Source organism: Eriocheir sinensis, chromosome 39 (assembly GCF_024679095.1).
Source record: "Eriocheir sinensis breed Jianghai 21 chromosome 39, ASM2467909v1, whole genome shotgun sequence".
NCBI classification, from domain to species: domain Eukaryota; kingdom Metazoa; phylum Arthropoda; class Malacostraca; order Decapoda; family Varunidae; genus Eriocheir; species Eriocheir sinensis.
In genome coordinates this window covers 11,826,557-11,839,559 of record NC_066547.1, presented here as the reverse complement: position 1 = coordinate 11,839,559, position 13,003 = coordinate 11,826,557, and the positions used below count along the sequence as shown (strand labels likewise).

Here is a 13,003-nt window from a genome sequence, read left to right as displayed (position 1 = left end):
TAGGAAAGAGGTAAGGGAGGGTGGAGGAAGAGGAGGAGGAGGAGGAGGAGGAGGAGGGGAAGAGAGATTAAGGTTATCACTGGAGGAATCTTGGAATGAGGGGAAGGAAAGAAGATAATGAGAGAGAGAGAGAGAGAGAGAGAGAGAGAGAGATAATAAGCCGTGTTGCTGACTAACAAAGGTTGAAGAGGGAACAAAGAGGCTTAGCTCATATCTCTCTCTCTCTCTCTCTCATCCCACGCACACGGATTTTCGAGGTTCGCGGAAGTTCAAATAAAAAAAAGAAAAAGAAACCGAAAGAAAGGAAAAAAGAAAGATAAAAAAACACTAAATTCACCTTTTTGTCTGCAAAGTCGTGTATATAGGAAGTATCCAGGTGTTTGTTTAGCCAGGTACACACACACACACACACACACACACACACACACACACAGACACAGATGAGGGAACGGAGGATTATCAAGTGAAGGGAGAGGAACCGTGACCGAGATGACTGATGAAGAGGAAGAAGCCACAGCGAAGAAAGGGAAGGGGAAGACGGAGGGAGACAAAGCGAGACAGATGATAAAGGGTAGAAGCAAGGAAAGGCGGCGGAGCGGGGAGAGGGAAACACTGGAGGCGAGGAAGAAGGGAAGGAGTGCAAATGGAATGAATCTTGTGGCTTTCTGTGCACTGTGAAAAAGAAATCTTGGGTACGGTGGACAAGAGAAAGGAAACATTGTGGTATTTGTAAAAAGAGAATGTGCAAAATAAAGATACTATGTAGGGTACGATTGACAAAAGAAAGGAAACGAAACATTGTGGTATTTGTAAAAAGAGAATGTGCAAAATAAAGATTCTATGTAGGGTACGACTGACAAAAGAAAGGAAACGAAACATTGTGGTATTTGTAAAAAGAGAATGTGCAAAATAAAGATACTATGTAGGGTACGATTGACAAAAGAAAGGAAACGAAACATTGTGGTATTTGTAAAAAGAGAATGTGCAAAATATAGATACTATTTGGAGAGATTGTTAGGAAGGTAATGACTGTTGAAAAAAAAATAACTGGAATTCGTTAAGACATTGGAAGGATCGGTTACAAAGGAGAGGAAACATTGTGGCATACGAAAATAAGTTGTCCTAAATAAAGATACTGAAAGGTAAGAAATTTAGGTAGAAAATGACGTTTGAAAAAAATAATAACTGTAATCGTAGAGACATTGGAAGGATCGGTTACAAATGATAGGAAACATTGTGATATATGTAAAAAGAAAATGTACTAAATATAAACACTATTTGGAAAGACAGCAAGGAAGGTAATGACGTTTGAAAAAAAAAATAATTCGTTGCGACATTAGAAGGATAGGTTACAAAAGAGAGGAAACATTGTGGCATATTTTAATGAAGAGATAATGTGATGAATTAAAAAAAAACTGTTTGGAGAGAATGTAAAGAAGGTAATGACGGTTGAAGAAATTAACTGAAATTCGTATAGACAATAGATGAGTTAGTTACAAATGAGAGTATACAAAATGGGCGAAATATAGATACTGTTTGGAAAGATAGGAGGAAGGTCATGACGGTTGAAGAGAGGAACTGAGAGAAGGAGAAGTTGAAATCCTTAAAATTCGTTACAACAATAGAATGATCGGTTACAAAAGAGGAAACGTTGTGGTATGTAAAGAGAGAACGTGCTGAAAAAATATGCTGTAAGGAAAGAAATTAAGGAAGGTAATGACTTTATGAAAAATTAATAAAATCCCCAGACAAAGGTTTAGTCAGAAAACAGAGGAAACAGTTTGGTCAATAAAGAGAAAATGTGCCAAATAAAGACACTATAAGAGAAAAAATAGAGGAGGTAATGACGGTTAAAAAATAATTGAAAGATAAATAAAGGTTAATTGTGTAATATTCATGGGGACAACAGAAGGCTTGGTTACGAAAGAAAATAAACGATATGGTATTTTTTTACAGCAAAGGAGACAGCACAAGATCACAAAAAAAGGAAACAATAATATATAAAAAAAGCCCGCTACTTGCTGCTCATAAATAATAAAATAATAAATAATAAAGAAAATATGCTAAATTCAACTATTAGGAGAGAAAATATGGAGGCTAATGACTGTTGAAGAAATGGAATGAGAGAAGAGAGCATTAAGGTGAACTCTGTAATATTCGTGAGGGAAGAGTGACTGAAAATTTAAGAACGTGACGGAAGGAAAGTGAATAATTTTGGGATGTTAAGAAAATCCAGTCAGAGTGATGGAAGGTGACAGGTTATGGCTCGACTGGATCACGAAATCGAGTGAATTGAAAGTAAAAGGGGGAAAAAAATGCGATAATGATGAGAATAAGATGAAGACGAGGTACGAGGAAGTGAGTAAGATGAAAATGAGTCAAGTTGGATATTCACCAGAGAAGTGGATAAATCGTTCGTTAGGAAAAGGAAAACTAGAATAATGATGGAAAAGGGAGCGTTAATAATGATATGAATGGAAAAAAAGGAAAATGAAGAGTGAGAGATAGAAAAGAATACACTGATAAAGATTAGAAGAAGGATAAATCGAAGAAGAAAACTCACTAGACGGACAATAAATCAAAGAGCAGATAAATAAAGAGGAAGAGGGGAAAAAAAGAGGATAAATATGTCAGTAGATGAACAATGAGAGACAAAACACGTAGATAAAAGGGAAGAGGAAGATGAAAACAGTAAATAAACAATAAACAAATAAATAAGAATAGGTAAATAAAGAGGAAGATACAAAAAATAAAGAGGATAAATATGCCCGTAGATGAACAATGAGAGACAAAACACGTAGATGAAGAGGAAGAGGAAGATGAAAACAGTAAATAAACAATAAACAAATAAACAAGAATAGGTAAATAAAGAGGAAGAGAAAAAATGAAGAGGATAAATAGGTATGTCAATAGATGAACAATGAGAGACAAAACACGTAGATAAAGAGGAAGAGGAAGATGAAAACAGTAAATAAACAATAAACAAATAAACAAGAATAGGTAAATAAAGAGGAAGAGAAAAAATGAAGAGGATAAATAGGTATGTCAGTAGATGAACAATGAGAGACAAAACACGTAGATAAAAGGGAAGAGGAAGATGAAAACAGTAAATAAACAATAAACAAATAAACAAGAATAGGTAATTAAAGAGGTAGAGAAAAAACGACGAGGATAAATAGGTATGTCAGTAGATGAGCAATAAGAGACAAAACACGTAGATAAAGAGGAAGAAGAAGAAATTAAAGATGAAAACAGTAAATAAAAAAAATAGAGCCGAGAACTGCGTTAATTAAAAAAAAAAAAAATATGATAAACAATACATACACATTAAAAGAGGAAGGAGAATACGGATGAATAACCTGAATACCTGAATAATGACTTGGCGGCTAGAGTGAAGGTGAATGTATTGAAGAAGATGGCAAGAATAGCGTTGGTTGGGATAGACAGGAATGAAGGGATGACGAGGGAGTTGTGTAAATGAATAGACAGCGGATTGAAAGGAGTAGAGTTAGGGTAATAATGGGAGCTTGTATTAAAGAGGAAAATGAATGAATAGGGAATAAGAATAAGGAACAAAGTGATAGATGAATACAGTTAGAGTAATAATGGGAGCTTATATTAAAGAGGAAAATGAATGAATAGGGAATAAGGATAAGGAACAAAGTGATAGATGAATACAGTTAGGGTAATAATGGGAGCTTGTATTAAAGAGGAAAGTAAATGAATAGTGAATGATAAAAAGGAACAAAGTGAAGGTTAATAAGAATAGTAAGGGAGGAATGAGTACAATAAGATGATAACGAGGAATTAGTGAGGGAGAAATAAATTAATATAGAATAAGAATAAGGAAGAAAGTGATAACAAGGGGTTGGAATAGGTTAATGATTATCAGTGAAGAAGAAGGAGCACACATATATGGCAATGATGAATTAATATTGACGAGAAAAAGATAATGAGGGTTTAAAACTAAGTAATATATTATTGGCTATGGGTAAAAAGAGATAAAGAAAGAAAGGGGAACTAAAGAAAAGAGAGGAAATAACAGCATAGAAGGTAAATAAATAATAGAAAAAATAAAAGAATAGGTAACAGGAATAACTACAGATAAGGAATGTTAGATAAAGGGAGAGGAAAACAAGAAGATAGTGAGAAAAGAAGATGGGACAGAGCAACACGGATGATGAAACAAATGCATAAGGAAAACGGATGAGTAATGAGGACAAGGAACAAGTGAATAACGAGGGACAGGACAAACAGGTGATGAGGGATGAATGGGCGTGTGAGGAATGAGGAAGGTGAGGGCTGAGGAATGCAGGAGGAGGAGGAGGAGGAGGAGGAGGAGGAGATAGTAACGTCACATCACCGCACACGATCCTTAGGAGGTTGTTGACTCCTCCACACACACACACACACACACACACACACACACACACACACACACACACACTCACAGCATAATAATGTCGTCTTCATCATTATCAGGTTGTTGTTGTTGTTGTTATTATTATTATTATTATTATTATTAGTAGTAGTAGTAGTAGTAGTAGTAGTAGTGATGGTGGTGGTGGTAGTAGTAGTAGTAGTAGTGGTATATAGTAGCAGTAGTAGTAGTAATAATAATAATAATAATAATAGTAAAAGTAGTAGTAGTAGAAGTAGTAGTAGTTGTATTATTATTATTATTATTATTATTATTATTATTATTATTATTATTATTATTATTATTATTATTATTATTATTATTATTAGTAGTAGTAGTAGTAGTAGCAGTAATAGTGGTAGTAGTTATATTTATTGTTAGTTAAGAATCCATCGTAAATTATAACAAAATTGATCATGCATCTACACACACACACACACACACACACACACACACACACACACACACACACACACACACAAACACAAACACAGCTACCCCCCCCCTTGCCCCCACACTCCCCCACATACATAAATACATGTCTAACCCTTCTGGGAGGTGGAGGAGGAGGGGGAAGAGAGGGAAGGGGAAGGAGAGTGAGGGAGGACAGAACCCTTCGTATTATCGTATATAAACAAGTGATAACACGGATCATTTGACAGACACACAGGTAAAGGGGGAGAGAGGCCAGGTAATGAGACACACACACACACACACACACACACACACACACACACACACACACACACACACACACACACACACACACACACACGGAATGTCTATAAAAATGATGGTTCGGAGGAGTCATAAATAAACCCAGTGTGATAGCCTTGGAATGTCCGTCTTAATGGTTGGCAAAAACTTACATGGATGATAAAGGACGGAAGAAGAAGTATGGCGGTGATGGAGAGGTATACTTATAATGTGCTGCTGCTGATGATGATGGTAAAGGGTTATAATGTGGATGAAATGAAAGAAAGAAAAGGAAGTGTGATGAAAGAATGAGTACAATGATGATGTAGATCGTTAGTGTTGATGAAAGGAAGAAAGAAAGAAGGAATATGGTGAAAAAAGGAATGTACTGATAGGAAAGAGGTAGATTATGGATTAAGAAGAAATGAATGAAGAAGAAATATGGTGAAAGAAGTATGATGCTAATGAAGATATATAATGTTGATGAAAGGAAGAAAGAACAAACATTGGTGGTAGGGAAAAAGCATATGTATGAAACGAGGAAAAAAGAAATAAAGAATAAATAAAGAAAAGAAACATGGTGAAAGAAGGAGTATGATGATAATGAAGAGATATAATAATGAAGAAATGATACGGACGAAAGGATAATAACAGTTTAGGGGAGTGATGTGACTTGTGTAAATAAACAACTTTGTATATAGATGAAAGTTAAGTGCCATTTGTAAGACGGAAGAGACGTGTGTGTGTGTGTGTGTGTGTGTGTGTGTGTGTGTGTGTGTGTGTCAGCTATTCTCCGAGACTGACATTTTGTTATTAGAATGTTTACTTATCATACAGTCCATACCTTCTGAATGCTCTCTTGCTCTTGACTTCATATAATATTAACTGACTTTTTTTTTCTAGGCATTCAAGGCTTTTTCTCATAGTTATTCCTTGTTAACACCTGAGGAGAACACGCTCATTAATTAAACCAGGTGTGTAGCTCGCAATCTTACTAGTTTTTTTGTTTTTTTTATTTGGTTCGTAAAATATATATCAGCTTATTGTGGGTTTAAAAGTTCGATGACCTTATTAGCATTTTTTTTTATCATTTATTTATTTGTCTTGTCTATTACTCTTAAAGCATTACAAAGATTTATAGTGTAGATAATGTAGACTTTGCAGTTACCTTTTTTGGGAGAGAGAGAGAGAGAGAGAGAGAGAGAGAGAGAGAGAGAGAGAGAGAGAGAGAGAGAGAGAGAGAGAGAGAGAGAGAGAGAGCAGTAAGTAGCGGTCTTTTTTTATTATTTTTTTTTTTTTACGCCCTTAAACTGTCTCCTCTGCTGTAAAAAAAAAAAAAAAATACACAAGCAGTAAAGAAAGCAGGAGAGGAAGAAATGACAGCGGGGACGAAACGAAAGGATGGAAAATAAAAAAAAGGAAAGAAGGAAAGGAAATTATAGAAACACAAACAGGCAAGGAAGAGAGGAACAAAGGAGAGGAAACTTAGGAAACGCACAAGCAACGTTGGCGAGATAACTTAATCAACGTTTTTCTTTATTGTGCCCCCAAAAAATGTGTTCACCCAAGAAGAGAAAAGAAAATGGACTTAGTAATTTGAGGCTATTTAGTATTGAGTCTTGTACTTGATGTTATATGCAGAGTAAGGCCCTCTGGTGGCTGTTTCTGGTTACTATTGATATTGAAAGAGAGAGAGAGAGAGAGAGAGAGAGAGAGAGAGAGAGAGAGAGAGAGAGAGAGAGAGAGAGAGAGAGAGAGAGAGAGAGAGAGAGAGAAACAGCAAAATTACCTTGTGTTCTTATTTAGTCTCTGTCAGTTAGTAATTAATAGTCATTATCCTGTGTGTGTGTGTGTGTGTGTGTGTGTGTGTGTGTGTGTGTGTGTGTGTGTGTGTGTTGAAATAAGTGGATTATGTGGAGAAATGGTACGAAAGGAACGGAGGGAAAAAAATCGATGGAGAAGGAGGAGGAAAAGGTGGCTGGCCTGGAGGAGGAGGAGGAGGAGGAGGAAATCGTCCATGTAAACCCATGACTCGAGCGTCTCCCACTTATGTTTCTCTCCCTCCCCCCCTCCCTCTCTTCCTCCTCCTCTTCCTCCTCCTCCTCTTTCTTCCCCTTCCACGTCAAGCCCTCTCCTTGCCTGCTTGAGTTCCTCCTTCTCTGTTTCCTCCTACTTCTCCATTTCCCTCCTCTTCCTTCTTCTCCTCCTCCTCCATCTTTTCCTCCTTTTAGCTTGTACGTAGGAGGTGTGCCAGCTGGTGTGTGTGTGTGTGTGTGTGTGTGTGTGTGTGTGTGTGTGTGTGTGTGTGTGTGTTGAAGGGGGCACTTAAGTCTTGGCCTGTCTTCGCATATATATAAAACACTAACATTATTTTTTTGTCCATTTTTCCGGGCTTATCCTGCGTTACCCCAGACCTGTCTTCGCATATATATATATAAAACATCAACATTATTTTTTTGTTCATTTTTCCGGGTTTATCCTATGTTATTTTTCCTTTCGTCAACAAAACATTTATCTTGGAAGCTCTCAACGAAACGGTCCAGTTAACACGTGTTCTTTAACTTCGTATTATCGGCACGTGGCGCAGAATGTTGTAACGTCGTGGATTTTAGTAATAAGCTCTAAAATTAACGTCTTTACCTTTGGTCCGTAAAAAAAAAAAAGTGCTTATTTATCTGTATGAGTTGGTGTTTTCCTGCGAGTGTGTGTGTGTGTGTGTGTGTGTGTGTGTGTGTGTGTGTGCTTCTAATCGAATATACGGATCCAGATACTGTTTTATTTCTCCTCTGTATCCATCCACGTCAATCAGATCATCTCGTTCAAGTGCGACAGATCTTGTTCGGGCAGTCAGTCAGTCAGCCAGCCAGCCTGTACTTGCCGTGTCTGTCTGTGCTCCTCAAGGTTATGTTCCTGTCCCCGCCTTTGTTCAGCCATCTGCCAGTACATATTATTCCTATTTCCTGCATGCCTATAACTCAATTCGGCGTTCATGCAGCTGCCTCTCAGTGTTTTTGGAGCATCTTATAAGGCCAAACGGCATGGATCAGTGTTTCTTTTTCACGAGGTAATGAATGACGAGGAAAAATAAATGTATAAGGAAATGTAAATATCTTTCAAGTATGCATGTTTGATGGTAGCCTTATTTATTTATTTATTTATTTATTGTGTGTATGAGTGTATGTATGTAGATGTTTGTGTATGTATGTAGCTATATGGATATGTATGTAAGTAGTTGTATGTGTGGATTTATATTTGTATGTGTATGCATGAAATATGTGTAGCTAAATGTATGTATTATGTAGGTATGTATATGTATTATTTTTTTTAGGAATGTGTATGTATGTATGTATGTATGTACGTCTGAGTAAGTGTATAGGTGAGGGTGTGTGCGTTCCTTACCTGTGGACAGCTTAGCCGGAAGCCAGGCAGGTAGGCGGCCAGGCAGCGTCCCCGTGTGTGCCATGCTAACGGGCCGGCCTGAGGAGCGATGAGGGGGAGGGGGAGGGGAGGGGAAGCGTGGAGGAGGGAGGGAAGGGTGAAGGTGATTGGAAGGGTGGAGGCGGAGGAAGGAAAGCGTGAATAGGTGAACTGCGTGGAAGGAAAACGGAAGGAAGTAAGGAAGGAAAATAAAAAGGATTGAGGGAAGGAAGAACGTAAAGTAAAGAGGAAGGTGGGAAGGGAGGAAGGAAGGAAAAAAAGAGGAAGGGATGGATGGAGGGGAGGGAGGAAGGGAGGAAAGATTGTTGTTTGTATAAAGTGAATAAGAGAGTTATAGTAGTAGTAGTAGTAGTAGTAGTAGTAGTTGTTTTTGTTGTTGTTGATGTTGTTATTGGTACAGTGATAACCATTATACAAGCTTAATTAACATACACTTAATTCTTGCCTAATTATGTAACAAAGAACACACACACACACACACACACACACACACACACACACACACACACATGTTCCGCTGGTTAGGTATATCCGCGCCCTGCAGCACACGAGGCTCGCGGACTCACAACAAATCACCAGTGTGTTGTTATCCAGCTGTTCCGTCCGGGGAAGGCGAGAGGCGGTTACGTGTGGTGATAAAATGATCCTCTTACGACTAGCCGGATTGTTGTTAGGAAGGATTGTAAGAGGGAAACTGAGGGTGTTGGTTGAGGCGTATGATAAAGCGATTCTGTGGGTCGTATTACAAGACAAATCGCAGCCCAAGAACACATATTTGACAAGGCTTTCGTAGGAGTTGTGGGCATTTCCAAGGGTAGTTTTATGACCCTAGTGGTAGTGTGAGTTTTCTTCTGTACCGTGAACCTGAAGAAACACTTATTAGAACCCGACTGACCCCCTCTTTGACCTTTAGAAATAGCTGATGTGAGAAGCGAGAGAGTCTTATAACACCAACCTGTGTCTTCGGTGGGATGCTGTCATGGTTCTAGTTCGTCCGTGAAGGAAATAAAAGAAGAAAACGGAGGTTGTTGTTTGGGACGTATATTAATAAGGCGGTTCTTGTGTGTGTGTGGAGGGAGGGAGCGCTTCTGTGGTTTAATTTCGTTCGTGGAAGAAATACAGTAATGGAAAACGGAGGGTGTAGCTTGGTACGTATATTGAATAAGCGATTCTCCTTAAGTCTGGTCGGAGTGGTGTTACGTTTTAATTTCGTTCGTGGAGACAATAAATAAATAAAATGAAGGGCGTTGGTTGGGAGACACTTTAATAAAGGAATTCTTGTGGGATGATGAAGTGCTTTTACTCCTCAGTTTTGTTCGTGAAGGAAATATTAGAAGAAAGCGAAGGGTTTTGATTGTAAGATATATTGATAAAGCGATTCTTATGCCATGCTGTAGTGCTGAAACTCCTCAATTTTGTTCATGAAGGAAATATTAGAAGAAAGCGAAGGGTTTTGATTGTAAGATATATTGATAAAGCTAATCTTATGCCATGCTGTAGTGCTGAAACTCCTCAATTTTGTTCATGAAGGAAATATTAGAAGAAAGCGAAGGGTTTTGGTTGTAAGATATATTGATAAAGCGATTCTTATGCCATGCTGTAGTGCTTTTACTCCTCAATTTTGTTCGTGAAGGAAATATTAGAAGAAAGCGAAGGGTTTTGGTTGTAAGATATATTGATAAAGCGATTCTTATGCCATGCTGTAGTGCTTTTACTCCTCAATTTTGTTCGTGAAGGAAATATTAGAAGAAAGCGAAGGGTTTTGGTTGTGAAATATATTAATAAAGCGATTCTTATGCCATGCTGTAGTGCTGTAACTCCTCAATTTTGTTCATGAAGGAAATATTAGAAGAAAGCGAAGGGTTTTGGTTGTAAGATATATTGATAAAGCGATTCTTATGCCATGCTGTAGTGCTGTAACTCCTCAATTTTGTTCGTGAAGGAAATATTAGAAGAAAGCGAAGGGTTTTGGTTGTAAGATATATTGATAAAGCGATTCTTATGCCATGCTGTAGTGCTTTTACTCCTCAATTTTGTTCGTGAAGGAAATATTAGAAGAAAGCGAAGGGTTTTGGTTGTGAAATATATTAATAAAGCGATTCTTATGCCGTGTTGCAGTGCTGAAACTCCTCAATTTTGTTCGTGAAGGAAATATTAGAAGAAAGCGAAGGGTTTTGATTGTAAGATATATTGATAAAGCGATTCTTATGCCGTGTTGCAGTGCTTAACTCCTCAATTTTGTTCATGAAGGAAATATTACAAGAAAGCGAAGGGTTTTGGTTGTGAAATATATTAATAAAGCGATTCTTATGCCATGCTGTAGTGCTGTAACTCCTCAATTTTGTTCATGAAGGAAATATTAGAAGAAAGCGAAGGGTTTTGGTTGTGAAATATATTAATAAAGCGATTCTTATGCCGTGTTGCAGTGCTTAACTCCTCAATTTTGTTCATGAAGGAAATATTACAAGAAAGCGAAGGGTTTTGGTTGTGAAATATATTGATAAAGCGATTCTTATGCCGTGTTGCAGTGCTGTAACTCCTCAATTTTGTTCACGAAGGAAATAAAAGAAAAAAAAGAAAGGGTGTTGCTCAGGACGTGTAATTATAAAACAATTCCTATTATATATATGACGATGGAATGTTCTCACCTCAATTAAGCATTCTTTTATTTTATACATGAAAACGAAGGGTGTTGTTTGGGGCGTAGGTATTTATATGCATTGTTTTTTGAGGAATGTGTATGTATGTATGTATGTATGTATGTATGTATGCGTCTGAGTAGGTCTTACGTTCTGATGGAGTGCTGTTACGCTTCGGTTTCGTTAATGAAGGAATATAATGGATGAAATGATGCTCTTATGTCAGGTCAGAGTGCTGTTGTGCTTAAGTTTCGTCCTTGAGAGAAATGAAAAAAATGCGGTGTGTTGGTTAGAACGTATATTAATAAAACGATCCTGTTGCTTCTAAACGCCGTGTTAGTTAGTTGGTTATTTTTATCCGGTCTATCCGTAAGAGAAGAAATAAAGGAGAAAATAGAGGGTGTTAGAACATAGCCTTTCGCTCTCTTTGCTTTTATTGGAGCAGCGATTAGCGGAGTTTTTCGTTGCTCTTTTGTTTTATTCCCCTTGAGCTGCCCTCCCTTGCCATAAAAAAAAAACCCATACCATATTAATATTTCTTTAACTTTCTATTTCAAGCTTTTATATCACCTGCTCTTAATGCTTACTCTTATCCTTATGCTTCTATTCCGCCCGTGAAGGGAAATATAAAATGAAAGGAAAAACGAAGGGGGTTGGAACGTATATAATCTTGATGTAGCGATTCTGTTGTATTTTGGTGCTGTGTTATGACGCGTCTGTTCATACTTGGAGGAAAGTGAAGAATGAAAAACATAAAGCGAAGGATGTAAGTAGGAACGTAGACACTAGTGATACAACGATTAACCTTATGCCATTCCTGTTTGTTACTGATGAAAAGAGGAAGACGAAGGGTATTGAAACGTATTTACTAATGATAAGGCGATCCTGGTGGGCCTTTACTCTGTGTTATGAGAAAAAGTGTTTTGAAATGTGTTTGGTACTGGTAAAGCGATTCGGATATGCCTTTCATGTTTGTTATTAAAAAAGAGAGGAAGACGAGGGGTTTTGAAACGTATTTACTAATGATAAGGCGATCCTGGTGATGGCGTTATGAGAAAAAGGTGTGTTGAAATGTGGTGTTGAAACATATTTACTAATGATAAGGCGATCCTGGTGTGCCCTTACTGTGTGTTATGAAGGAATGAAGTTGTTGAAATATGTTTGGTACTGATGAAGCGACTGAGATATGCCATTCATGTTTGTTATTCATTAAAAAAGATGGAGCCGAAGAGTGTTGAAACGTATTTACTAATGATTAGGCGATCCTGCTGTGTCCTTACTGTGTGTTGAAGGGAAAAAAAATGAAGGGTATTGTTACGTGTACAGGGATGATAAAGTGCTTGGGATATGCTTTTCCGGTGTTTGTTAATATAAGAAGATGGGAAAACGAAGGGTGTTGAAACGTCTGTTCTAATGATAAAGGGATTTCGATATGCCTTTCCCTTGTGTTGAAGAAGAGGAAAACGGGGGGTGTTGAAATATTAGGAGATGATGAATGGACCCTGTTATACATTTTGGGCGAATTGAAGAAGAAAAACGAAAGATGCTGTAGCGTGTATACTGATGATAAATCGATCCTGTTATACATTTTGGGTGTATTAAAGAAGAAAAAACGGAAAGTGTTGCAGCATGTACACTGTATACTAATGATAAATCGACCCTTTTATACATTTTGGGCGAATTGAAGAAAAACGAAAGATGTTGTAGCGTGTATACTAATGATAAATCGACCCTGTTATACATTTTGGGCGAATTGAAGAAAAACGAAATATGTTGTCGCCTGTATACTAATGATAAATCGACCCTTTTA

The 13,003-nt window shown here is 37.5% G+C and overlaps 1 protein-coding gene and 1 long non-coding RNA gene across 3 annotated transcripts in view; both read left to right on the top strand.

Annotated features, from left to right (window-relative positions):
• Positions 1-13,003, top strand: part of LOC127008997 (E3 ubiquitin-protein ligase Ubr3-like) — a 144,613-nt gene that overhangs the window by 34,993 nt on the left and 96,617 nt on the right. The gene's annotated exons all lie outside the window — the stretch shown is intronic.
• LOC127009000 (uncharacterized) lies at positions 220-3,268 on the top strand. Its single transcript, XR_007761502.1, has 2 exons — positions 220-3,040; positions 3,180-3,268. It is a non-coding gene; the product is annotated as an uncharacterized LOC127009000 (long non-coding RNA).